Source organism: Colobus angolensis, unplaced genomic scaffold, assembly GCF_000951035.1.
Source record: "Colobus angolensis palliatus isolate OR3802 unplaced genomic scaffold, Cang.pa_1.0 Scaffold75, whole genome shotgun sequence".
In the NCBI taxonomy this organism is placed as follows: Eukaryota; Metazoa; Chordata; class Mammalia; order Primates; family Cercopithecidae; genus Colobus; species Colobus angolensis.
The window spans coordinates 3731379-3758076 of NW_012121265.1; the positions used below are offsets into that span (position 1 = coordinate 3731379).

The window sequence follows — 26698 nt, forward strand, 5'->3', positions numbered from 1 at the left end:
TGTCACCCAGGCTGGACTACAGTGGCCGGATCTCAGCTCACTGCAAGCTCCGCCTCCCGGGTTTACGCCATTCTCCTGCCTCAGCCTCTCGAGTAGCTGGGACTACAGGGGCCCGCCACCTTGCCCGGCTAGTTTTTTGTATTTTTTAGTAGAGACGGGGTTTCACCGTGTTAGTCAGATGGTCTCGATCTCCTGACCTCGTGATCCGCCCGTCTAGGCCTCCCAAAGTGCTGGGATTACAGGCTTGAGTCACCGCGCCCGGCCAATCTGTATTTTTAAAAACAGATCTCCTCCAGTAAATAATGGGAAAAAAAGGTTTCCCTAATTAATCCAAACAAAATTGACTAACATAGATTAAATTCAGGAGCTCAAACTTTGAATTCACATAAACATATTTTTTAAAAAGTGAAAGAACATATGAGCATTCATATTCATGTACTCTTATGTTTAATACATAAAAATATAGTTAACTATAGTGGCGGGAGAAAATCAAAAGTATTTTCAAAATTTTTCAAGTTCACAAAACGTTGTTTGCCAAATAAAATTGACAATGTCTAATACAGATATAGCATGGTTTTACATAATGGTATTTCTTGGAACATCCTCCAAAATAAATTATTATAAAATTTATGCACCAGGGTAACTTAATAAAGTGACAATATTTAAAGAATAAAAATTATATTTGCATATAGTTTAAATAATTATTTCAAAAATATTATATATAAATATGTTACATATATTTCAACTCTAGTTAAAAGTTTAAAGAGGTAAAAGTCTAAAATATCTTCAGTTTTTCAGAAGAGTTCATAAGAACAGAGGAATAGTATAATACATATACATAATAAAGAGTCAAATAGTGAAAAATTAGAGGCTAAATAATCAGATTACATTCCCAATGTGCTAGCTAGTTTTTATATTCATGGAAAAAAATGAGTTGAAGAGTAAATTTTACTGTATATTAATTATAAAATTAAAGTCAAAATATGATAATCCTTCAAAACACTAACTTGGAAAAAAAGGACTCTATGAAACAAAGGAAGTTTGGGTGTCAGGTTTTCTGTGACATTTCTGAATACCACTTTTAAGATTTTGTCTTTGATGGTAGTTTTCTAGTTTTAGAAATAAGCAATAGAGCAACAGAAAGTGTGATTCCTATCGAACTATAACTTTGTATAAATTGATGACCCATCTCTCCCCATTCCACCCTCCCCATACCCTCCCAAGCCTTTCAAAATCCTCCACAGCCTCTCATAACCACAATTCTACATTCAACTTCTGTGAGATCTTATAACCACATTTCTACTCTCAACTTCTATGAGATCAGTCTTTTTAGATTCTACATATAAGTGAGATCATGCAGTATTTGTTCTTCTGTGCTTGACTTATTTCACATAATATAATGTCCTCTAGGTTTGTCCATGTTGTGTCCCAAATGACAGGATTTCATTATTTTTTATGGATAAAATACATTCCAAAAATATATCACATATATTTATCCATTCATCTCTTGATAGAGACTTAGATTGATTCCGTATCTTGGCTACTGTGCATAGTGCTGCAATAAAAAGAGTACAGATATATCTCCAAAACACGAATTTCAATTCCTTTGGATAAATATCCAGTAGTGAGATTATCAGATCATATTTTCGTTCTATTTTTAATTTTTTGAGAAACTTCCATACTGTTGTTCACAAACAGCTGTATTAATGTGCATTTCCATCAACAGTGGATAGAAGATCCTCTTTCTCCATAACTTCACCAGTTTTGTTATTTTTTGTCTTTTTCATAATAGCCATTCTAACTAGCGTGAGGTAATAACTCATCATGATTTTGATTTTGATTTTCCTAGTGATCAGTGACGCTGAGTTTTTTCTTCTTATATCAGTGATCCATTGATATGTCTTCTTTTGAGAAATGTCTATTCAGATCTTTTGTCTACTCTTTACTATTTGTGGATTTTTTTGCTATTGAGTTGTTTGGGTTCCTAATATAAGGGATATTAATCACTTGTCAGATGCACAGTTTGCAAATATTTTCTCCCATTCTATAGGTTGTCCCTTTGCTCTGCTGATTATTTCCTTTGCTGCGCAGAAGCTTTTATTTTGATGTAATCCCATTTCTCTATTTTTGCTTTTGTTGCCTGTGCTTTTGAGGTCTTTTCCAAAACAAACAAACAAAAACTTTCCCCAGAGAAATGTAATAAAGTGTTACCTCCGTGTTCTCTTCTAGTAGTCTCACAGTTACAGGACTTACATTTAAATCTTTAATCCATTTTGATTTGATTTTTTTAAGCGGTGACAGATGGGGTCTAGTTTCATTCTCCTTAATGAAACTTTTCCTCAGCATCATTTATTAAAGAAACTATTATCTCCCTATTGTGTATTCCTGGCACTTTTGCCAAAAATCAGATGGCTATACATGCATGTATTTATTTCTGGGTTCTTTATTCTGTTTCATTAGTTTACGTGTCTTTTTAAATTTTTAATTTTGTTTTTGAGACAGAGTCTTGTTCTGCTGCCCAGGCTGGAATATAGTGGTGCAGTCTCAGCTCACTGCAGCCTTTACCTCCTGAGCTCAGGTGATTCTCCCACGTTAGCCTCCCTAGTAGCTGGAACTACACACCACCACGCCCAGCTAGCTTTTTGTATTTTTATTAGAGATAGGGTTTTGCAGTGTTGGCCAGGCTGGTCTCGAACTCATGAACTCAAGCAATTTACCCACCTCAGCCTCTCAAAGTGCTGGGATTACAGTTTTGAGCCACCGCACCTGGCCAATTTTTACCTTTTAATGTTTATGGGTACACAGTAAGCGTGTTTATATATGGGATACATGAGATATTTTGATACAGGCATACATTGTATAATAATGACATCAGGGTAAGAGGGACATCCATCACCTCAAGGAGTTATCATTTCTTTTTTCACAAACTTTGCAATTACACTGTTTTAGTTACTGTAAAATGTACAATAAATTATTGTTTCATATCATTTTTCTTAACTTTTATTATAGGTTATATTAGAGGTACATGCGCAGGTTTGTTACATAGGTAAATTGCGTGTCACAGAGGTTTGGGGTACAGATTATTTCACCACCCAGGTAATAAGCATACTTGATAGGTGTTTTCTCTAACTTCACCCTCCTCCCTTCCTCCTCCCCCTAGTAGGCACTTGTGTCTGTTGTTCCCTTCTTTATGTTCATAGGTACACAATGTTTAGCTCCAACTAAAAAGTAAGAACATGCAGCAGTACTTGGTTTTGTGTTTCAGTGTTAGTTCACTTAAGATAATGGCCTCAAGCTCCATCCATGTTGCTGCCAAAAACATGATCTTGTTCTTTTTCATAGCTGCATAGTGTTCCATTGCTGGGTCAAATGGTAACTCTGCTCTGAGTCCTTTGAGAAATTGCTAAACTGCTTTCCACAGTGGCCAAACTAATTTACATTCCCACCAGCAATGTATAAGGTTCCCTTTTCTCTGCAACCGTGCCAGCATCTGTTATTTTTTTTTTTTAATAATTCCCATTCTGACTGGTATGAGATGGTATCATATTGTGGTTTTGATTTGCATTTCTCTAATGGTTAGTGATGTTGAGCATTTTTTCACCTGCTTGTTGGACACATGTATGGCTTCTTCTGAAAAGTGTGTGTTCATGTACTTTGCTCACTTTTTAATGGGGTGGGTCATTTTTTGCTTGTTGATTTAACTTCCATACAGATTCTAGATATTAGATCCTTGTGGGATGCATAGTTTGCAAATATTTTCTCCTAATTTGTAGCATGTCTGTTTACTCTGCTGGTAGTTTCTTTTGCCATGCAGAAGCTCTTCTGCTTAATTAGGCGCCATTTGTCAATTTTCTTTGTTGTTGCAATTGCTTTTGGCATATTCGTCATGAAATCTTTGCCGGGTCCTATATCCAGAATGATATCTAGGTTATCTTTCAGGTTTTTATAGTTTGGGGTCTTACATTTAAGTCTTTAATCCATCTTGAGTTGACTTTTTATATGGTGTAAGAAAGGGGTCCAGTTTCAATCTTCTGCATATGGCTAGCCAGGTTATTACAGCACCATTTATTGAATAGGGAGTCCTTTCATTACTACTTGTTTTTGTCAGCCTCATTGAAGACTAGAGAGTTGCACATGCACAGTATTATTTATTGGCTCTCTATTTTGATCCATTGCTCTATGTGTCTGTCTTTATATACATACCATCCTGTTTTGGTTACCACAGCCTTGTAATAATAAAAGTCAATTAACATGATACCCCCAGCTTTATTCTTTTTGTTTATGATTACCTTGGCTACTTGAGCTCTTTTCTGACTCCATATGAATTTTAAAATAGTTTTTCTAATTATGTAAAGAATTTCATAGTTTGATAGGAATGCCATCACCCTGTCTTGGTTACTCTTGCCTTGTAGTATATTTTGAAGTCAGGTAGTGTAATGCCTCCAGTTTGTTCCTTCAGCTGAAGATTGTTTTGGCCATTTGGGGTCCTTTTTGGTTCCATATGAATTTCAGAATTGTTTTTCTATTTCTGTGAAGAATGTCACTTATATTATTATAGAAATTGCACTGATTCTGTAGGATCTTTGGGTAGTGTATATATTTTTAAAACATTAATTCTTTCAATCTTTGAACACAGAATGTCTTTCCACTAATTTGTCTCATCTTCAACTCCTTTAATCAATGTTTTACAGTTTTCATTGTAGAGATCTTTCACCTCCTTGAGTAAATCTATGCCTAGGTAATTTTTTAAGTATTTTGGAATTTTTTTAGATATTTTAGGTGGAATAGCTCTCTTAATTTCTTTTTCAAATAGTTTTCTACTGACATACAGAAATGCTACTAAATTAGTTCCAGCTACTGGGGAGGCTGAGGCAGGAGAATGCCATGAACCCAGGAGGCAGAGTTTGCAGTGCGCCGAGATCACACCACTGCACTCCAGCCTGGGCGATAGAGCGAGACTGTCTCAAAAAAAAAAAAAAAAAAGAAAGAAAAAAGAAAAAGAAATGCTACTAAATTCTGCACATGTATTTTGTATCCTGCAACTTCACTGAATTCATGTGTCAGTTGTAAGTCATGAAATTCGTACGGTTTTCTATATATAAGATCATGTCAACAGTAAACAAACATGAACAATCTGAATTTCTCCTTTCTAATTTGGATATCCTTTCTTTCCTTCTCTTTCCTAATTGCCCTTGCTAGGAATTCTAGTGCTATGTTGAATAGAAGTAGTTAAAGTAGGCATCATTGTATTGCTTCAGCATTCAAAGGGAAAGCTTTCAACTTTTCCCTGTTTGGTATGATGTTAGCTGTGGATGCATATACGTGCATATATGTTGAGGTGTGTTCCCTCTAATCCTAATTTTTCAGGGGTTTTATCATGGAGGAATGTTAAATTTTATCAAATTCTTTTTTGGCATCTATTGACATGATCCTATGGTTTTTGTCCTTCATCCTAGTAATGGAATGCAACACATTTATTGATTTTTGTGTGTTGAACTGTACTTGCATTACTGGGATGAATTTCACTTAATCATGGTCAATGATATTATGATATGTTGTTGGATTCAGTTTGGAGTACTGTATTATGGGTTTTTGCATCTATATCCATCAGAGATATTGGCCTGTAGTTTTATTTTACACTTTTGTCCTTGTCTAGTTTTGTTATCAGGGTAATGCTGGCCTCATAGAATGAGTTTGGAAAAATGCCCTCTACTTCAATTTTTTGGAATAGTTTGATAAGAATTGGTATGAATTCATTTTTAAATATTTGCTAGAATTTAGCAATGAAGTAATCAGGTCCTGGACTTTTTTTTGATAGAAGTCTTTCTTTTACTGATTCAATCTTATTTCTCATTATTGGCCTGTCCAGGTTTTCTATTTCTTCATGATCCAATCTTGGCAAGATAAGCTATAAGAAATTTATTCATTTCTTCTAAGTTTTCAAATTTGTTCGTCTATCATTGCTCATTATAGTCTCTAATAATCCTTTGTATTGCTGTGGTATCAGTTGTGATGTCTCCTTTTTCATCTATGATTTTATTCATTTGAGTCATTCCTCGTTTTTTCTTAGACTAGCTAAAGGTTTGTCAATTTCGTTTCTTATTTCAAAAACCAACTCATCATTTTCCTGATGCTTTGTATTTTTTTATTCTCTATTCCCTTTATTTCTTCTGTGCTATTTATTATTTCTTTCCTTCTCATAATTTTGGGCTTAGATCATTCTTGTTTTCTAGGTCTTTGAGATACATTAGGCTGTTTGAGATAGTTTTACTTTTTCAAATAGGCGATTATTGCTACAAACTTTCCTCTAAAAACTGTTTTTGCTATATCCCATAAGTTTTGATATGTTGTATTTCCATTTTGATTTTTCTCAAGAAATGTTTTAATTTGCTTTTTAATTTCTTCATTGACTTGTGTAATCTCCATGTACATATACAGTTTCCGAAGTTCCTCCTGTTATTGGTTTTGGTTTTATTCCACAGTGGTCAGAAATAAAATACTTGATATACTTTGATTTTTAAAAATTTGAGGCCAGGCGCCGTGGCTCATGCCTGTAATCCCAGCACTTTGGGAGGCTGAAGCAGGTGGATCACCTGAGATCAGGAGTTCAAGACCAGCCTGGCCAAAATGGTGAAACCCCATCTCTACTAAAAATACAAAAATTAGCCAGGCATGGTGGCAGGCACCTGTAATCACAGCAACTCAGGAGGCTGAGGCAGGAGAATTGCTGGAACCTGGGAGGTGGAGGTTCCACTGAGCCGAGATCGCACCACTGCATTCCAGCCTGGGTGACAACAGTGAGACTCCATCTCAAAAAAAAAAATGTTAAGACATGTTTTGTGGCCTTACATATAATCTATCCTAAAGAAGGTTACATGTGCTGTTGAGAAGACCGTGCCTTCTGCGGCTGTTAGACGGACTGCTCTATAAATATCTGTTAGGTCCATTTGGTCAAGAGTGTTGTCAGACACTGAAGTTTCTTTGTTGATTTTCTGTCTGGATGATCTGCACATTGCTGAAAGTGGAGTGTTGAAGTCCCCTACTATTATTGTATTACAGTCTATCTCTCCCTTTAAATCTATTAATATTTGCTTTATATATATATGTCCTCTGCTAGTGGGTACATATATGTTTATAATTGTATCTGCTTGCTGCATTGACCCCTGCTATTATTATATAATGGCCTTGTCTCTTTTTAGAGTTATTAACTTAAAGACTATTTTTTTTCATATAATTACAGTTACTTCTGTTCTTTTTGGGGTTCCATTTCCACGAAATAGCTTTTCCCATCCATTTACTTTCAATCTATGCATGTTGTTTTATAGGTAAGTCTCCTGTAGGCAGCATAGTTTGGTCATATTTTTCTATCCATTCAGCCTCTCTTTTAACTGAATAATTTAAACCATTTATATTCAAGGTAGTTATTGATAGGTAAGGGATGACTATCACGACTGTGTAACTTGTTTTCTAGTTGTCTAGATTTTTTTTCCTTTTTTCCTCTCTTAAAGGCTTCCTTTGTGGTTATGTGATTCTCTCTAGTAATGTGTTTTATTCCTCACTTTTTTAGTGTTATCTATTATAGCTTTTAGCTTTTTCATTACCATGAGACTCACAAAAACATCTTATGGTCATATTAAGTTATTTTAAACCAATAAAAACTTAACTTTGATTGCAAAGGAAAGAAGAAAACAACAAAAAATGGTATATTTTAACTCATTATCCCTCCATGTTTTGAATTTTGATGTCACAGCTTACATTTTTCATATTGCCTATCTCTTAACAAATTATTGTAGTTTTTATAGTTTTGTTGTTTGTTCTTTATACAAAGATAAATGTGGTTCATACAACACAATTACAGTATTAGCCTAAAAATCAATGTAAGTATTCTTTAAGTTTGAAGAGCTCTCTTTAGCATTTCTTGCAGAATTGGTCTGGCAGCCATTAATTCCCTCAGCTTTTGTTTGTCTGCAGAAGTCTTTCTCTCCTTCATTTTTAAAATACACCTTTTCTGCCTATAGTATTCGTGGTTGGCAGGTATTTTCCTTCCACATTCTGAATACATTGTCACATTTCCTCCTGCCCTGAAAGGTTTCTGCTGAGAAATTTGCTGCCAGTTATATCAGATCTCTCTTTTGTGTTTTTTGCTTCTTTTTTCTCACTTCCTTCTGGACCCTCTCTTAGTCACTGATCTTTGTGAGTTTAATTGTGACATGCCTTGTGGTATTCTTATTAGGATTGAATCTGGTGACCTTTGACCTTGCTATAATTGGGTATTCACATCTTTCCCCAGGCTTGAAAAGTTTCCTGTTATTATTTTTAATAAGCTTTTGGCCCCTTTGTCTCTCAACTCCTTCTTGAATTCTAATAACACAAATGTGCTATTTTGATGTTGTCCCATAGATCTGGTAAACTTTCTTTGGCCATTTTCATTCTTTTGGTTCTTTCACCTCTGACTATGTTCTCAAATAGCCTACCTTTGAACTCACTAATTCTTTCTTTTGTTTGATCTATTGTGCTGAAGATGCTCTCTATTCCATTTTTATTTCATTCATTGTATTTTATTTCACTCATTCATTTCATTCACCTCCAGGATTTCCATTTGTTTTTTATTATTAATATTTCAATCTCTTAAGTTTCTTTCATGTATTTCTGATTGCTTCTCTGAATTTTACTGAAGTTTAAGCTTCAGTAAATTTATTAACTTTCTAAAAACAGCTATTTTGAATTATTTGTCTGAAAGACCACATGTCGCCATCACCTTAAGGCCAATCTCTGGCACCTTATTTTGTCTGTTTGGTGAGATCAGATTTCCCTGAATGATCTTGATACTTATGGACATGCAACAACGTGTGTGCACTGAGAGATCAGGTGTTTATTCCAGTCTTCCCAGTCTAGCTTTGTTTTTGCTCATCCTTCTTCAGGGCGTTCCAGAGTTTCTAAGGGGACTGACTGTTGTGTTCCCTGAGCCCATGACCACTGCAACTCCCTAAACACCAGAGGGCAGTCTAAGCCCAGATCTGCCACAAGTCTCAGGAGGGCTCCAATGTTGGCAGGGCTCTCCAGGGCAGATGGACCTAGGGAAGATCCAAGGAGGGTAACTGGGCTGTATGGGAAAGCTGGCCAGGAAACCTAGCCCAGAAGACTATCCCAGTGCCCCAGACAATCATGCCTCCCAGGAGGTCTCTGAACAGGTGAGATATGTCACCAACTGCAGCAGGAGGGGCCAAATCTGAGGGTGGGTCCCCTCAGGATCTACTGTGGGACAAAGGCTGGATAGCCCACCTCAATTCCTCAGATGGTTGCACATCTCCTAGCAGGTCACTGCACAGATATGACAGTTACCTGACTACAGTGGGAGAACTGGGGGTGAGACTGGATCCCTCAGGATATGCTGTGAGATGACAACGTGAGATCTACTGAAAGATAAGTTTGGCAAGCCTATCAAGGAGACTCAGACTCAAAGTCTGCAGGATATGGGCAAGTCTCCCTCTGGGGTTTTGTGTGAGCAGTTCTGTGTTGAGAATTCAACTGAAGAGGGCAGGAGTGAAGCCACAGGACTACTTCTAGGTTCACTGCTGAGACTGATATCAGTGGTCTCTTAACACTAATATAGATGATTCCTCCTAGACCCCTTAGAAGATGATTTTAGTTGTGGGTTCAAGGCCAAACAGGGATGTAGTCAAATCCCTTAGGGATCAGGGCCATTTCTGGGCTTGAACCTGGAAGCAAAATTAATGCATCTGTCACCTGGGTGCCAGTCCCCATTCTCAAAACAACCCTCTTGGGCCTTGGACTCCACTGGGCTTTCACACCCTCCTGCCTGACGCCTGAGGCTCCTGCCAGTGACTTTTGTCAGTAGATGGGTGCAGAGTTCTTGTCGTTGCAAGGAAATATTAGCAGGTTATCTCCTATTCTGCCATCTTGCTGAGATCACTCTCCCTCAAGTGTTTTCAAAGTGATAATATCAACTTTAAAAGCTCAAGGATACAAACTCATTTCTCTAATATGCAAGTTATAATACTTTCTTTTTTGTTAACAATATTGGGTTTATTCAAATTATATAATCTTATATTGAACTGAAAATTACTATAATAGATTTACCTTCAACACAGTATAAGTTTTACAAAGGAGTGGTTGAAATTTTATTTTCTCTAAACTACAAATTTCTTGAAAGGATGAAATTATATGTTCTTGTGTAGGAAGTAACTTTGGCATCCCAATTTTAAGCTTTCAATAGTCAACCACAGAAAATTAACAGAAATAACAAATCAACACCACCTTGTTAAGAATTAAACTGAAAGGCTTTGCAGAGTTTTGGAAGGTGTCCAATACAAGAACTACTAAATATTTATAGCTCAAAAACCAAATTAGAAAAACATATATCGTCTAAAGTGGTTTATATTAACAAATAATAATTTTTGAAATAATTTTGAATATATTAAAAGGGTTTTCAAATTTTATGAGTTAAATTTAAACACAAATTTTTAGTAGTTTAATTCCATGTGTCATTTAAGGAAACACAGGTACCTCCAAAAAGTTAATGAAATAAATACTTTCTATAAAAACATAGCAATATGATTTTGGGCATGAAACTCATCTTGAAAAAGACAAAAGTAGATGTAAACAAATGGAAAGACATTATTTATTCTTTAGTAGGACCCCTCAACATCATCAGAATAGCAATTAATTTCAAAGATAATCTTTTTAATGTGATTCCATGAAAATTCCAATGAGATTTTATAGGAGCCAGAAAAGTTGATCTCAATGTTCAGGGACAAAAGTAAACATACAAGAATAGTTAGAAAAACACTGAAAAAGAAGAGCTTTGAAGAGAGGTAGACCTAAAAGATATTAAAATATACTCAAAGTCTCTATAATTAAATAGTATGGTACTAGCACATAAATAGACCAAATGTATACAATAGAAATTCCAGAAACAGGCTCAACTATTGCATACTAAAAATCGAGTAAATGATAAAAGTTGTCTTAAATGACTAGAGTAGGACAGTCCTCATAATAAATTAAGACAACTTGATAGCTATTGTAAAACTATCATATCAGATCCAATCCTCATACTATAAACAAAATAAAACTCTAAATGAAGCATGAATCTAAATGTAAAAAATAAAATTTTCGATATAGTAAAAAAAAAGGTTAATTACACAATAAAAGGCTTCCTAACCATGAATAAAATTCCAAATGTAATTTTTAAAAGACTAGGAAATATGACTACATTAAGAAAGTGGCACAGCATAAAAAGTACAATTAGTACAGTGAAGAAACATGACGAACTGTGAGGAAATATTTGCAACTTATGTCTCACTGGAAAAGAGCTATAATCAGTAATTCATAAAGAACTCTTTAAAAATAATGGGGAAACAAATAATTTTATAGAAAAACTGGCAAAAGACATGAAGAGACAATTCACAAAAATGATATAAAAATGGCTTTTAACCACATGAAAAAAATTCAACTTCACTTATAATAATGGAAATATAAATTAAAACTATAAAAATTATTCTCCACAAGATTGGCAAAATTTCAAATGCATAGCAATATATCCTGCTTATGAGCCTGTAGATAAATAGGCCACCCCATATATGGCTGATGGGAATAGAAAATGAGAAAATTCCTATGGAGGACGACTTGACAATATCTAAAAAACTACATATGCATGTATTCTTTGACCCAACAATCCCACTGAAAGGAATTTGCTCTTGAGAAAAACCTCCAATATTATAAAACTACACACATACAAGTTTATTCAGTGTAGCATAATTTTAATTGCAAGATACTAGAAAAATGTCTAAATGTCCCCGAATAGATTTGTTAACCTATAGTACATATACATAATGGAGTACTACAGATCTGTAAACAAACAGAACCAAAAAAATGAACATCTTTATGAACTGATATTAATTGAGCTCCAGGAAGTATTATAAAGAAGAAAAAAAATTAAAATTCAAAAGAGTATCTAAAACACATCTAATAGTATGTCGGCTTTTGTGTAAGAAGGTGAAATAATAACTATTTCTCTAATATAAGATACACACATAGACAGAAACACACATAGCTCATACAGCTTTACTTTTATGAAAGGAAACACAGGAAGGATAAACCAGAAAACAATAAAAGTGGTTACTTACTGGAAGAGGGAGAAAGAAATGCACAATAATCTCTCTGAGTATACTTTAAGTAGTTTCAGCTTATTAATATTCAACATATTTAATTAATTACTTTAATACAATAAGAATGGGAAAGGAAAAAATTCATAAAATGAGAAGTAAGTAGAAATAAATGAGCTTAATAAACTTTCAGTGAATCCTATTTCCACATTGATGGAAAAAGAAAGTAAAAAAGGAGGGAAATAGGAGGAGAGATAAGGGGAAGAAGAGAAGAGGGAAAAAAGGAAGGAAAGAAAAAAGGAAGGGAGGGAGTAAGAAAGGGGGAGGGAAGCAAGATTCAAAGTAACTTATGAATCCAAAATTTGACTACATACTCTGAATTGGTGCAGGGCAAGGTGGAGGAAGGAAGATTGAAATCAGATTCCAAAATCTTTTATGTAGGTTTTATTATTGAAGTGATATAAGCAAAGCAAATCTGAAACTATTTTAGATTATAATATAGAATTGAGCAAATAAGGAAATATGTTGATGTCATTGGAAGTTAGTGCTCATTTACTGTAGAAGAAGGAACAAATATTGAGCTGGAGAAGGTACAAAGGCCTTGTAGAAATAGATCTGAATTGGAAGTTTTAGTATGAAGAAATGTTTTATAAAATATTTATATGTGTATATATACATGCATAGGTACGCATATATGTGCACATATGTGTATTTATATGTGCACATGAATAAATCATTATTTCCTAACTTTGTTCACCAAACAACCCACTAAGTAAAGATACCTCAAAGAGCAAAGAGCATGCCTAGCACCAAGATCTTGGTCTCTAATATGCTATTCCATTACAAGCAACTAGAGCTCCAAAAGGACATACAGCTGATCCCACAACTGAGGCAGAAGAGGAATAAGATAAGCCTGAAATATCTTCTTATACCAGAAAGTAAGGAAGTATTCACAAAATTACAGGTGTGTCACAAAAACAAAAGAGCTAGCTTGAAGCCTTTCCTACTGGCCAAATCTTGGACAATGTGAGTGCCAAAGTGGTTAAAAACAGTAGTGAATTATAAATCATTGGGAAAAAAATAGGAATTCATGAGTCCATTCCAACAATAGATAAATAAATGGGGGAAGAAAGGAGAGGGCTCTTGCTTATAGAAAAATGTTGAGGTCTGTCTGGTAAATGTGAAGGGGTCTACCATAGGAGTTGGTAAACATCACCATAAAAATTAAGATTAGCAAGAACAAACAAAGTTTTCTTTTCGTTAATGTCATGTCCTGTCAGATAAATTTTTTCCATGTTTAATTCACTTAAAAAAGACAAAAGAGAAAAAAGAATGCAGGCCTACTGGTCATAACTACACTCAAAATCCAAGATCCTCACAGGCTAGCAAATTCATTCTAATAGGAGAGTCATCACTCACGGGAAAATATCTCATTACAAAGGATAAAACAGATGAAATCCCAAACAAATGTATAAAGTATTACTTATACACAATGCAATGCTATGTAAACCAATGACCTCCCACCTCATTTCTCACATGCTAAAAATAAATTGATAAAACTATGCTAATCTGTTATAAATATAATAGCTGATATTAAAATGTTTGGCATATCCCTTATGGATTATGATGTAACCTAATAACAGTATGATCCAGAACCAAGATTATCATAATCCATCAATTTCATTGTAGATCTCCCAAAGAAATGCAAATTAAGAAATCAGAATGGAGGATCTAACAACTATTTTCAACATAAGAAGAAAACAATATAACAAAAGTATAAATACCTTATTAAGGCAATTTTGCATATAAATATAAATTACTCAGATCAATTAAAATAGTTTAAATCATTTATTCTATAACAGTCTACTGTGTTTATTTACACAAAGGTAAAATTTCTTCAGAAACGCTCTGTTTTAGGAAAAGTCTTAATCTGCATTGTTGAAATTATTTTACCCATTCAAGAAAATATCTATCAAAGACTAGAAATCTCCTTCATAGTCTGAAAACACTTAAGGAATGTATTATGTAAATATCTAATATAGAATTGTATAATTCAGTAAATAAAATACCAGAGTACTTGGATATAATATTTGTACTAGTTATCTATTGCTCAGTAAAAATACATAAATTTGGTAACTTTAATCAATACACATTTATTATATCACAGTTTCTGTGGATCAGGAGTCTGAGCATGGCATAACTAGGTTCTCTGATTCAGAGTCACAGCAGACTGCAATCAAGACATTGGCTGGACCCAGGGTCCACTGTAATCCTGCAATCAGGTGTCAGCTGGGATTGGTTTTAATCAGAGGACTAACTAGGGATATGCCTGCTTCTATTTTCCCTCAGGTTATTGGCAAAATTTATTTCCTTACCACTACAGGACTGAGGGCCTTGGTTTCTTACTTGCTATTGGCTGGTGGCTATCCTCAGCTGCTAGAGGATACTCTCAGCTAAATTTTTCTCAGAGCCAGCAAAAGAAAAAAATCACTAGAGCAAGTTTTCTGGCAAGCACAGACTTCATAGCATATTCACAGAGTGAAAACCATCACTTTTACCATGTAATGTAACAAAATAATGGGAGTAATATCCCATCAACTTTGCATTATTTGCTGGTTTAGAAGCAAGCACAGGTCCTGCACACACTCAAGGAAGGAAACGGAATTACACAACGGTATGAATACCAGAAGTCATAGATAATTAATGGTCAGTATAGGATCTGCCCAATGTAATATTTTTGTTATAGATAGAATTTTATAATATAAAATATTTCAGTATATTTACTTGAGATATGAACATGAACCACTAATCTAATTCACAAAATAAAAAAGCAAATTGAGACATTAAATTATTTTAGCAAGTTCAACTTCAGATTACAAAAGGTAAATAAAATGTAAAAAGTTTAAATACAAATCATTTCTTAAACTGATACTATACAACATGAATCATGTTAATATTTCTGATATTTGAGCTAAATAATATTTTAAAAAATCAGAACCCTTCAAGACTGATACAAACATTAAAAGCCTTTAGAAGTCTTCTGTATGGCTTAATTAAAAATGTAACTTCAAAGGATTTCTGTGTCTAAGGAAAGAGATAATCATACTCCTTTTCTACTAAGCAAACTAATCAAGCAGCTGGACTTTTATGGAAAACAGATTTAGGCTGAAGTATATATTATGGACTTTGAAGAAGTAAATAACCTCATTAAATGTCACCTAAATAACGATTATCATTTACATAAATGCTAACATTATGTGATACACATTTTGTATAAAACAAGATACAAAATAATTCTACATTTATAAGTTTTAAAATATTTTCAATTTAAATGTTTAAAATTTTAAAATTTAAAATATTTAATTTATGTAAATATTTGAACTTATAATACAAATATTTAGATTAGGAAATTTTAAATATATATGTAAAGGTTTAAATACATATACATACCTTGTCAAAAGACATAATTTCTTTTACTCAGAGACTAAAATAAGGGGCATGTAACAGCCATAATTTTAAAATATGACAGATTATTTAAAACAGCAAAAATCTGCTAAATAATTTTGCATTTTTATGATTAAATATGAAGGGATAGGCCGAGTGTGATGACTCATGTCTGTAGTCCCAGTACTTTGGGATACTGAGGTGGGTGGATCACGAGGTCAGGAGTTCGAGATCAGCCTGGCCAACATGGTAAAACCCTGTCTCTACTAAATATACAAAAATTAGCAGGGCATGGTGGCGCACACCTGTAATCCCAGCTACTCAGGAGGCTGAGACAGAAGAATCACTTGAACCCACAAGGCAGAGGTTGCAGTGAGCCAAGATCACGTCACTGAACTCCAGCCTGGGTGACAGGTTGAGTGAGATTCTGTTTCTGAAAATAAAATAAAATAAATAAAATAAAATATTTCTTTTTAAATGAAGGTATAAAGATATAAAAGGTAAAACACACTTATTTTGCTCTTTTTTTCCCTAAAGAAACCCATCAAAATGCTATCATATAATATTTTTAAAACAGAGAGAGAGAGAGGCCAGGTGTGGTGGCTTACACCTGTAATCCCAGCACTTTGGGAGGCCAAGGCGGGCAGATCATGAGGTCAAGAGATAGAGACCATCCTGGCCGACATGGTGAAACCACGTCTCTACTAAAAATACAAAAATTAGCTGGGCATGTGGCACGCACCTGTAGTCCCTGCTACTTGGGAGGCTAAGGCAGAATTGCTTGAACCCGGGAGACGGAGGTTCCAGTGAGCCAAAATTGTGCCACTGTACTTCAGCCTAGCAACAGAGTGAGACTCTGTCAAAAAAGGGGGGGGGGATAGGAGAAGTAGCAATTTTTGCAGAGAAATGGCTAAACTTTCTGAAATCCCCAAACTGATAAATGAAAAAATAGCAGCAAACAAGAGCATCATAGTAAAACAGGAGTAGTTTAACCCAGATACCAAAACCAGATAAGGACACAACAACAAAAAGAAAACTACGGGCTAATATCCCTGATGAACATTTTCAAAAATCCTTAACAGAATACTGCAAATCAAATCCAATGATATATAAAAAGATAATACACCAAGATCAAGTGGGGTTTATCCCTGGAATGTAAGGATGGTTCAACATAATGCAAATCAATAAATGTGACATACCACATCAACAAAATGAAGGAAAAAAGCCATATGATAATCTCAAAAGATGCAGAAAGAGCATTCGACAAAATTCGACATCTCTCCATGATAAAAAAAATAATAAACTTCCCATAAATTAGGTATAGAATGAAAGTACCTCAACACAATACAGGCCATACATGACATACTACACCAAACACTAATTCGAATAGGGAAAAGCTGAATGCTTTTGTTTCATTCAGGAGTTTTGCATACATGTTCATCAGAGATATTAGCCTATAGTTTTCTTTTTGTTGTTGTATCTTCATCTGGTTTAGGTATCAAAGTTAATCTACTCCTGTTTTACTATGATGCTCTTGGATTTTTTTTGTTTTTGTTTTTGTTTTTCAGTAAGAACTAAAACAAGACAAAAATTCCCACTCTCACCATGCTTATTCAACATAGTGTTGAAAGTCCTAGCCAGAACAATTGGGCAAGAAAAAGACATAAGAGGCATCCAAATTGGAAAAGAGGAAGTGAAATTGTCCTATTTGCAGATCACATGATCTTGTGTACAGAAAATCCTAAAGAATCTGCCAAAACACTATTATTTAATTGAACTGTTGAATGAATTCATTAAACTTGTAGGTTATAAAATTAACATTAAAAAATCAGTAGCATTTCAATACACAAACAACAAAGTTGCTGAAAAAGAAATCAAGAAGAAAATCTCATCTAGAATAACTAACAAAAGAGTACCTAGAAATAAAGACAACCAAGGAGGTGAAAGAATTCTACAAGAAAAACTACAAAAGAAACTGATAAAAGAAATTGAGGAGAATGCAAACAAATAAAAAGACATCTCATGCCCATGAATCATGATATTGTTAAAATGGCCATATTACACAAAGCTATACAGATTGAATGCAATTCCTTTCAAACTAGCAATGATACTGTTCACAGAAATAGAAAAAAATAAAACAAAATTTGTATAGAACCTCAGAAGACCTTTAGTAGGCAAAGCATCCTGAGCAAAAAGAACAAAGCTGGAAGTATCACACTACCAGACTTCAAAATATACCACAAAGTAGTACCAACCAAAATGACAGGTACTGGCATAAAAACAGACACATAGATCAACGAAACATAATGGAGAACGTAGAAATTACATATCAACAGCCAACTGATTTTTGACAAAGATGCCAAGAATAAAGATGACTTGGAGAAAAAATAATCTCTTCAATAAATGGTTCTGGGAAAACCAGATATCCATATGCATTAGAATTAAACTAGACCCCTCACCTTTTGCCCTATACAAAAAACAACTGAAAAATGGATCAAATACCTAACTGTAAGGCCAGAAACAATAAAACTACTAGAAAAAAACACCAGGGGAATGCCTCAGGACATGGATCTGGGAAAAGATTTTACGAATAAGACTTCAAAACCCCAGGTTTACAAAGGCAAAAATTAACAAATATAACTATATCAAGATAAAAAACTTCTGCACAGCAAAGGAAACAATCAACAGAGTAAAAAGACAATCCACAGAATGGGTTGCAAACCATTCATCTGACAGGATATTAAGAGCCAGAATACATAACGACCTCAAACATTGCAACAGCAAGAAAACAAACAATCTAATTGTAAAATGGGCAAACAATCTGAACAGACATTTCTCAAAAGAAGACATACAAAATCACCAGAAAGTCTATGAAAAAATGGCCAACATCACTAATCATCAGGGAAATGCAAATCAAAATCACAATGAGATATCATCTGACCCCAGTTAAAATGGCTGTGTTAAAAAGACAAAAATATAAGATGCTGGTGGGGATGTGGTAAAAAGGAACTCTTATACATTGTTGATAAGAATATAAACTAGTACAGCCAGTATGGAGAACAGTATGGAAATTTCTCAAAATACTAAAAATAGAACTACCATATATATGGCAGCCTTCCCACTACTGGGTATTTATACAAAGGAAAATAAATTAGTATGTCAAAAGCATACTTGCATCCTCATATTTATTGCAATGCTATTTGCAACAGCAAAGATATGTAATCAAGCTAAGTGTACATCAATAGATGAACAGACAAAGGAAATGTAGTGTATATACACAATGGAATATTATTCAGCCATTAAAAAGAAGGAAATCCTGTTATTCATGGCAACATGGATGGAACTGGAAGACATTACATGAAGTGAAATCAGCCAGGAATAGAAAGTCAAACACTGCATGTCTTTACTCATGTGGAAGCTAAAAAAATAGTTGATCTCATGGAAGTAAAAAGTAGAACAGAAGGTACTAGTGACTGGGAAGGGTGTGGGGAAAGAGGAATAAGGAGAGATTTGCTAAAGCATATTAAATTACAACTTGATAGGAGGAATAAGTTCTAATGTTCTATACTACTTTAAGAGGACTATAGTTAACAATAATACATTATATAGCTCAAATAGCTGGAAAGATAATTTGTGTGAATGTCCCCAACACAAAGAGATTATAAATGCTAATTGCCCTATCTGATTATTATGCACTGCATGTACTGAAACATCATTATGAACACCATAAATATGTATCATTATTATATGTCAATTTAAAAATAAAATCAAATTTAAATAAATAAATGAAAATATTTTAAAGGAAAAGCACAAAACAGACACTAGAAGAAACAAAAATCTGACTAGTTTATCTCTTTCAAAGAAATTGGATGAAAGTTAAAACCTTCAGGCCAAAAATAAATTCCATGACCAACTGGCTACCTGAATACTACTTGATAATGGAGAAGAGAAAGAATTTTTAAACAGAACCCAAAAAAGCACTAACCATATGTAAAAGATGGATATACTGGATTATATTAAAATTAAGAATGTCTCATTATAGATATATAAATTGGTATGAAAGTCCAACCACAGAGTGACATTTACTAAACATATCACCAACCAAAGATGTGGACATGGCATGTATAAAATATCACTAAAAATGATTAAGAAAAAGATAATCGGCCGGGCGCGGTGGCTCAAGCTTGTAATCCCAGCACTTTGGGAGGCCGAGATGGGCGGATCAGGAGGTCAGGAGATCGAGACCATCCTGGCTAACACGGTGAAACCCCGTCTCTACTAAAAAATACAAAAAAAAAAACTAGCCGGGCGAGGTGGCGGGCACCTGTAGTCCCAGCTACTCGGGAGGCTGAGGCAGGAGAATGGCGTAAACCCGGGAGGCGGAGCTTGCAGTGAGCTGAGATCCAGCCACTGCACTCCAGCCCGGGTGACAGAGCAAGACTCCGTCTCAAAAAAGAAAAAGATAATCCAGCAGAAAAATCACAAGAAACTTGAGAGAACACTGCTTCACAAAAAGAGAAAATCCCACTGGTGATTAAAGAGATTAAATCTTTTAAGATTAAACATAATAAACTTTTAAGAACTAAGGAATTTTTTAAGCTAAAGAACATAGCAATTACACATCCATCAGAAGTGTCAAAATTAAAATGCCTTGGAATACCAACTCTCAGCAAAGATGTGGAGCATTAATAAAATTCATAGAGACTTGGAATGGGTATAATTTAATATAATCACTTTACAAAATAGTTAAATTTCTAAAGTTGAAAATATGAATAATGAATACACACTCAACAAAAAGTATGCATTTGTAAGCCAGGAAACATATAAGAATACTGATAAAATATTAACAGTAATGGTGAAAAAGAAAAACAAAACTGGAATTATCAAAAAAGAAAACAGGCAAATGAATGAATGAAGAGTGTTATAATTATATAATGAAATATTCTACAACACTGAATAGGATCACATTACAGCTATCTGAATGCAGCAACTTGGATAAATCTCAAAACATTATGTTGAGGTGAGAGGACAAACATTATTAACAATAAAGAAAGGATATCATATTTGCACCTGCAAATTGCCAAAATAAGACAAAAAAGAAAATTGTTTTAAAAAGAGATTACACTGAAATATGTTCAGTCACTCACCATTTTTCCATAAAACTAAAAGTACTAAAGTATACAACACAGCCACTACACTGGAGTCCCCAGAAATAAATCAAAAGGACATACTAGTGTATAGCAGTTCATCTTATAACACACATGCATTTGACATGAGTCCATATTTTGATAAAACACCTACACATATACCAGATATATTCTGCATTTAAATGTTAAAACTTTATTTCTTCATACAACGTTAAGCTGGGACATATTTGGCTATTTATTTCATCCCCTGATATTTCAAGATAACTTAATAATAAATATATAGAAGACTGATCAAAGTAAAATAAATGCTTAAAGTGCTGTCTCTTTCTTTGACACACACATCTGCTTCTTTCTCTAAGTTCTTCCAACTTGTAGGTAGTATATCCTAAATCTTAACTTGATACCCTGTTCTTTACTGTGCACTTTTCTTTTTTGTTAGCAATTCCAACAATCCCACAATGTATTAGAAACCATTCTGACCACCTAGAGTTAAATAAAGTCATTTAACTTTTATACCTTATGTGAATGTAATAATCAAGTTGGAAATCATGGACTATCCTAGTCTTAAAAAAAAAAAAAAAAAAAAAAGCTTTAAATGAGGACTGCCTTGATTTAAAAAAAAAAAAAAAAAAAAAAAAAAAAAAAAAAAGCTGGGAGGTTTTTGCAAGTTTTAAGAGATGAATGGGGATTAAAGAACAAATTAACCCTAAATACCCCCACACTGTTCACTAACCTACTCCAGCAGTCACACTTAATGAACAGGACCCTTAAGGTTATTTAAGTGAAAGTACAGTAATTAAGGATGTCAAGCTAGATGCTAAGGGAATACTAATCAATCATGGAAAGATATGCTAACTCCAGCAAGCAACCTTAAAATTTCAGTAGTTCTATATAATAAGTTTGATTCCAGCTGAAGACACTGTCCAGTGTGGAATGGAGTTGGAGAAAAGGTCTTGCTCCATGCCATCTTCCAGGATCTGGGCTATTCCTAGCCTCTGCAATCTGTCAGATCCTCATCTTCCTCTCCCCTGAACTGTTGAATGAGGAAACAGAGGGTGTATGGCACATGAGGTTTTAAGAGCCAGGCCTAGAAGTGCTGGGTGTTACTTCTGTCCACTGGACAGAGCACAATAACATGACTTCCAACCTAACTGCAATGCAGGCTGGGAAATACAGCTGGGTTGTGTCCAGAACGTTTTCAAAATTGGTGATGAAATGACATTCAATCTAGTACAGTTTTGAGGGACAAGGTGTTGGTATAGAAAGACTGATGGGAGAACATTTAACTTCAAAAGTACATTCCTAAAATCCAAGAGCTTCAAATTAAATGAGTCATACTCCAAAAGAACTCAAACATTTACCTGACATAGGAAGTATATGCTCAAGCTAGACTTGTTACCAGAACATATTCCTCAAGGGTAGAAATTGGGCAAAACCATATATGGTTTCATACTGGGCAAGCTTAAGATTAGTAACATGCTTTCTGAACTGATATTTTGAGATGTATGGCTTTTGCTACTGTCTCATAGCCTCTCAGTGAATAAATGTTTACAGAATAAAGCAAGCATAAGTGTTCCTCAAGTATCTTATATATTAGACATCAAGGCTGCTTAACTCATTATCACAAGGAAACCATTAGTCTTATCAGCAGCTGCAAATACAGCAACAAAACAACCTAGAAAAATCTTAACAATATTTAGTGTTGGAGGCCGGGTGCAGTGGCTCATGCCTGTAATCTCAGCACTTTGGTAGGCCAAGGTGGGCAGATCACTTGAGGTCAGGAGTTTGAGACCAGCCTGGCCAACATGAACTCCCGTCTCATAAAAATACAAAAATTAGCCGGGTGTAGTGGCGGGTACCCGTAAGTCCCACCTACTCAGGAGGCTGAGGCATGAGAATCGCTTGAACTCATAACGTGGAGGTTACAGTGAGCCAAGATCGTGCCACTGCACTCCAACCTGGGGGACAGAGCTAGACCTTGTCTCAAAACAAAAAAAAATTAGTGTCAGTATTTGAAGACTATAGCCACTACTTATCCAATTGTGTTTATAAAGGTGATAATCTGGGTGCAAGCAGGCTGTACAGCAAATTATTCTCCCTCTGTAATCTCTATTATAACAATGTAGATTAAGTCACATATAGCAGACAAAAAAAAAGATGAGAGTAATTAGGGAAAAAAAAGATCCAAGAGATACTATTTTTTAAAATATAAAGTCCCTACTATATGCCAGAATCTGTTCTAGAAAAGAAGGCACAACTTTGATCTTCCTAAAATGGAAAGGAATTCGTTGGCATGATCATCAAGGCAATTTCACAAAACAAACAAAAGAGACTTGATAAAAGATGGAGAAAAACGGGTAATAATCTTAGATATTACTGGCCTAAAGGGAAGCCAAGGAGGAAAAAAGTGTTCAGGAAGATCCTCCTATGGCAACATTTCTCAAAATGTATCAGAAATTTTTATTTCACTATTTACCTATTAGTAGAATTTTGGTTCCCATTCCAGGAGTTTAGTCACCATATCCCGGATTTTTCTGTGCCCTAATTTTGAGAACCAGGGTCTTAAGCCTGAAATAAGTAGCTATGAAGAAGTTGTAAGATCAGTAAATGGCAAAGGTATAAGGAACAGAAAAGGGGAGCCAGTTATAAGTTAATTAACACAATTAAGATCCTGATTAATAATACTGCTATATATCTTAGGGAATTGTATTTTTAATTCCAAATGCCTTTGACAAGTTTATCTTCAATTGACTGTGAACAGAGCATAAAACAATTTTGAATCAACTCATCAATTTTACTAATCTACCAACAAAATATCTAAGAGTGCCATTTATAGTACTTTTCACCAGAAATCAATAAAATGATCTGAGATCTTATATTAAACAGTGAAACAATAAACTTTTTTTGGCTAGAGAAAACACTAATTTTTAAGGCCAGTGGTTCTGAGTGGGGATAAATTCGTGAGTAACAATTCACTATTTCCATAATTACGGAGTTCCACTGGAATTTACTGAAAGGAATGAAAGAGAAACCAGGGGTGCAGACATCCTATAAACACACAAAGTAATTCCACAAAATAAAAAAGTGATCAAAATCTCATATAACTTTAGAATAACATGGCAGATGTTTAAGTAGGTGAAAAATGTGCTCATAAATATTTGAGCCTGGAATCTAACTCCATTTTACATATAAACACAAAATAGTTTTGCATATTTATAACACATATTGAATTTTCTAAGACTGCAACTATCATGTAAATTGAAAATCTACCTTTTATAATATTATTCAGAATTTGACCAAGAGGTATTCATTTAAGAAAATCTCATCACCAATAGCTATCCTGCTCACACACATCTGTGAGTATACAATGTGCGTGGAGAATATTTGAGACACATCTTAAGAGACTAAAAACAAAAACATACTAAATTAGTGCCAAATTATGAGTACTACTGAATTTCATAATATAGGAATTAAAATTATCATATTATTCCTGTCCTACATATTTGTTAAAATTTCATAATGCTATAATATAAAATGTATGCAGTAGAAACTACATGGTAAAATTACTGTGGGGGAGAATGCAATTGTTTATAAACAGGGGACTCTGATAATGTTCCAGAGGTCTACAACATGACTTGACTGGCTCTTATATTATTATTTCCTTTTCAAATATATCCCCTATTTCCTAAGACACAATGTAGTCTCTACAGTCTTTTTACATACCAGAAACAGAATGTATACATTGACATGTGGTAGGATTTCAAGAAAGAAAATATATTTTCTGTTAGATTTTATCACAATTCTGTCCATATTTTAAGGTAGGGAATTATTTTGGCACTACACTTATAAATAGGATCCAGCTCATATTTGAGAATATTATAATCCCTCATTTTCTCCATTTCAACAGCCTGCTCTTTGTCTTGACATAAGATCTCTGATTTGCCATCTTGACTGGGTCCAGAAAAAATGGAATTAGTTTCAAGGGTTTCTTTCTCTTGGCCCCTCTCTACCTTACTGGCTCTTTCTCCACAGGTCAGGAAGCCAACATGAGAGATCTGCTGGCTGCTACATACATCCATTTTAATTATGAACTAAGGATCAGGGAAAATGACTACAGAGTGAGTCTGTAGATTTACTGTCCTCAATGAAACATAATTGGACTTAGATTTTATTTATTTCCTGGTCTCCATAAGTGCCCATTCTAATAAGGGGCTGTGACTATTCATCCTCTTATGCCAGTAGCACTCCCCAATTATTAGAATAATTAATTATGAAAATCCATGAAGTTCTAGGGGGTGTTATTCCATCTCCACCAAGAACCATTAACCTAATAAATTGATGTTTATCTTTTTCCAACCAAAATACATTTAGTTAGCACACTTACTGTGTATAAGACACAACAATGTTTTTGCTAAATTCTGTTGGAAATTAAATATTTTATGGTAACCTTAAATGTAAATGGTCAAATGCCCCCAATTAAAAGACACAGAGTGCAAACTGGGTAAAGATCCAAGACTCATTGGTATGCTGTCTTCAAGAAACCCAATTCACATGCAATGACACCCATAGCCTCAAAACAAAGGAATGGAGAAAAATCTACCCAGCAAATGAAAAAGAGAAAAAAGCAGAGTTGTAATTCTAGTTTCTGACAAAACAGATTTTAAATTAACAAAAATCAAAAAGGCAAAGAAGAGCATTACATGATGGTAAAGGGTTCAATTCAACAAGAAAATCTAACTATCCTAAATATATATGCACCTATACAGGAGTATCCAGATTCATAAAACAAGCTCTCAGAGACCTTTAAAGAGACTTAAGCTCCCATATAATCATAGTGGGAGACATTAACACTCCAGTGACAATATTAAACAGATCACTGAGACAGAAAATTAGCAAAGATATTCAGGACCTGAACTCAGCACTGGATCAAACCAAACGGACCTCATAGATATATACAGGACTCTCCACTTGAAAACAACAGAATATACATTCTTCTCATCACTGCATAGCATATACTCTAAAATCAATCACATAATTAGAATTAAAACACTTTTCAAGAAATGCAAAAGAACTGAAAGCATTACAGTCTCTTAGACCACAGCACAATCAAATTATATAGTTTTACATTTAAGTCTTTAATCCATCTTGAGTTAATTTTTGTATTAACAGTGTAAGGAAGAGGTCCAGTTTTAATTCTCTCTAATGACCAGTGATGTTGAACTTTTTTCATGAGTTTTGGCCACATGTATGTATTCTTTTGAAAAGTGTCTGTTTGTGTCCTTTTCCCACTTTTTATGGGGTTGGTTTTTTCTTGTAAATTTGTTTAAGTTCCTTATAGATGACAGAAATTAGACTTTTGTCAGATGTATAGTTTGCAAAAATTTTCTCCAATTCTGTAGGCTGTTTACTCTGTTGATGCTTTATTTTGCTGTGCAGAAGCTCTTTAATTAGATCCTATTTGCCAATTTTTGCTTTTGTTGCAATTGCTTTTGGTGTCTTCATCATGAAATATTTGTTCAGGCCTATGTCCTGAATGGCATTGCCTAGGTTGGCTTCCAGGAAGTGTTAAGAGAGAAATTTATAGCACTAAATGTCCACATCAAAAAGTTAGAAAGTTCTCAAGTTAACAACCTAACATCATAACTAAAGAACTAGAGAACCAAGAGCAAACAAATCCCAGAGCTAGCAGAAGACAAGAAATAAACAAAATCAGAAATGAAATAAAGGAGATACACACACACACACACACACACACACAATACAATAAAAAGATCAATGCATCCAGGAGCTGTTTTTTTGAAGAAAATAATAAAATACATAGACCACTAGCTAGACTAACAAAGGAGAAAGAGAAGATTCAAATGAACACAATCAGAAATGACAAGAAGGGTATTACCACTGACTCCACAGAAATACAAACAACCATGAGAGAATATTATGAACACCTCCATGCACATAAACTAGAAAATCAAAAAAAAGGAT

The 26698-nt window shown here is 34.4% G+C and overlaps 1 protein-coding gene across 1 annotated transcript in view; it reads right to left on the minus strand.

Annotated features, from left to right (window-relative positions):
• ATRNL1 (attractin-like 1) overlaps positions 1-26698 on the minus strand; it is an 834587-nt gene that overhangs the window by 511610 nt on the left and 296279 nt on the right. The window lies entirely within an intron of this gene.